This window comes from Pteropus vampyrus, unplaced genomic scaffold (assembly GCF_000151845.1).
Source record: "Pteropus vampyrus isolate Shadow unplaced genomic scaffold, Pvam_2.0 Scaffold470, whole genome shotgun sequence".
NCBI lineage: Eukaryota > Metazoa > Chordata > Mammalia > Chiroptera > Pteropodidae > Pteropus > Pteropus vampyrus.
In genome coordinates this window covers 693,615-695,931 of record NW_011889251.1, presented here as the reverse complement: position 1 = coordinate 695,931, position 2,317 = coordinate 693,615, and the positions used below count along the sequence as shown (strand labels likewise).

General features: G+C 50.9%; 1 protein-coding gene across 1 annotated transcript in view; it reads right to left on the bottom strand.

Annotated features, from left to right (window-relative positions):
- Positions 1 to 2,317, bottom strand: part of PSD2 (pleckstrin and Sec7 domain containing 2) — a 117,489-nt gene that overhangs the window by 20,027 nt on the left and 95,145 nt on the right. The gene's annotated exons all lie outside the window — the stretch shown is intronic.

The following is a 2,317-nucleotide window of genomic DNA, read 5'->3' as shown; positions in this document are numbered from 1 at the left end:
CTTCAGACCAGATCAGGTGCGTTCAGGGTGGTATGGCTGTAGACTGGCCCTCTTCAGAAGCCTGCACACGTCTGGATTAAAGGCCACCAACATGCTGCTGTCAGCACTGCCTTCCAGATCTGCTTTACACCCGGCACCAGCTGTAGCTCCCCAGCGCCTGTGCAGCCCGGTAGAGCCTGAATCTACCGGGCTGACATACAAGATCCTCCGGCCCAGCACCCACGCCTCTGATGAGGAGCTGACCCACCGAACGCCTTCCCCACTTATCCTCCTCATTCCAACACAAACTTCAGCCTTGGCTCAGGCTAGAGCAGCCTGCTGCGGACCAACACATCTACTGAGAATGATGAGAAAAGCCAGACAGAATACATCACTCTTAAGCCATCAGGAAACTACTGACAGAACAAAAACTAAAAGGGCCCCGAGTCTAGAGAGGAGAGCTGAACTTGTCCGCAGCTGCTTGTTCCCTGGGGCACTGACGATTATGTGCACAGGAGAACATTTGGTGGCTTCACAGAGCTGAAAGGACAAACCCAGAGACTTGAGGAGCTGTAAACAGACGGCCAGTTTTCGTTTGAGAGATTTGCCAAATTCTGAAGATGTGCGGGGCAGGATGTACAAAGCTCAGCAGAAAGCCTCTGAGAAGCAGAGGAATTTGGTTTTTGAGTCTCGCCTCACTAAAGAGACAAAATTAGGATTCAAGACCTGCCAAAGGGAGAGGTCCCCATGAACACACTAAGCTCCCCATGGAAAGCTTGGTGGGCCTTCTCTCTGGAATCGAGTGAACCTTGAACCTCTTCTCAGTTCAGCCCTGAGTGGATTAGGACCACGCCCCCTGCCTTCCTCTAACTGCCTAGCAAAGACAAGGCAGGCCCTCTCTAGAGGCACATATAATGATCCAGAGCCGCTATGAATCTATACAAAATGCACAGCATCTAACTGAAAAGTTAGTAAGCATACAGAGAGACAGGACACATGATGGAAAACCAAGAGGGAAAAAGAGACAACAGAAACAGAAATAGATAATGCAAATATTGGGGCAAGCAAACAAGCACTTAGAAATAACCGTGACTAAAATGTCAAGAAAGACAAGGAAAAAGGGAGAAAACAAGTGGAATATGGAGAATGCCCCCAGAGAATTAAATCTATTAAAAATTTTGTTAATAAAATGAAAATTCTAGAACTGAAAAATATAATAGAAAGTAAAAACTCAAAAAAATGGGTTTAATGCCATATTAGACACAGAAAAAGGGTAAGTGAATGGGAAGCAGATCAATAGAAAATATCCCAACTAAGCAGGGAAAAAGGAATGGAAAATATATTTTTTTGAAAAGTGTAAGAGACAAGTGGGACATGGCAAGAAGGTCTAATATGCATGGACCACCCAGCTCTTAGCTCAGAGACCGCTGTTCCTCTCCGGAGGTCTCTGGCCTGGTGTCTCTCTGCCGGTCTGGCCACCAGGCTTGCTAGACACTGGGCTGCATCTTCCCATTCCATGTTCTCTGCTCCCTGGGGCTTGCAGGCCTTCCTGAGGGCTAATCTTTGGATCCAAGCACCCACGGGACTTCAGATCAAATCTTCTCTCTCAATGACTGCAGGGAAGTCGGGGGTGGGAGTCACCTCCTTTCCTCTCCTAAAGCGTCACGATGCATTCCCGCCTGCAGATCCTCGGCGCCCACCACATAGCTGGCACTCCATAGCTGCTGTTCTGATGGCCCCTCCCCAGAGCCTCCCCAGAGGGGTCAAGAAATTGGCCCAAGTTCTCACAGCAGGTTTGTGATAGAGCTGGCATGAGAATCCAGACGTGCATCCTGGACCACCTGTGGGAAGTGCCGGGCCCCAGCCCCACTGACCTGAGCGCTCTGTCCAGAGTCAGGCCGGAGAAGTCGAAGAAGCTGAGGTACTCTCCAGCCACCAGCCTGCTGAACTCATTGCTGTCAGGAGAGCACGGAGTGTCCATGAGAAGCAAGGCACAACGAACAGTTGGGGGTATGTAGGCAGTGGCCCAGGATACCTCGACCCTCCCACCAAACCTGCCCACCCCTAGGCTGCCAGCCCCTGCTGTCCAGTCAAGCTCTGACAGTTTGACCTTATATGGGGGGGGCGTCAAGGAGGCTTCCTAGAGTTGGTGATGTCTCAGGCAACACCTACAGGAAGTAACAGCCAGCCAGGTGAAGGGAGTAGGCCATGGGATGAGGCAGAGTGTCCCCAATAGAGGAAACTGTGCGACACATCCAAGAAGCTACCAGCAGGGCCATGTGGCCAGAGCCAGAGAACAGGAACAGGGGCAGGAAGAGATGGGGCAGAGAACACGGTC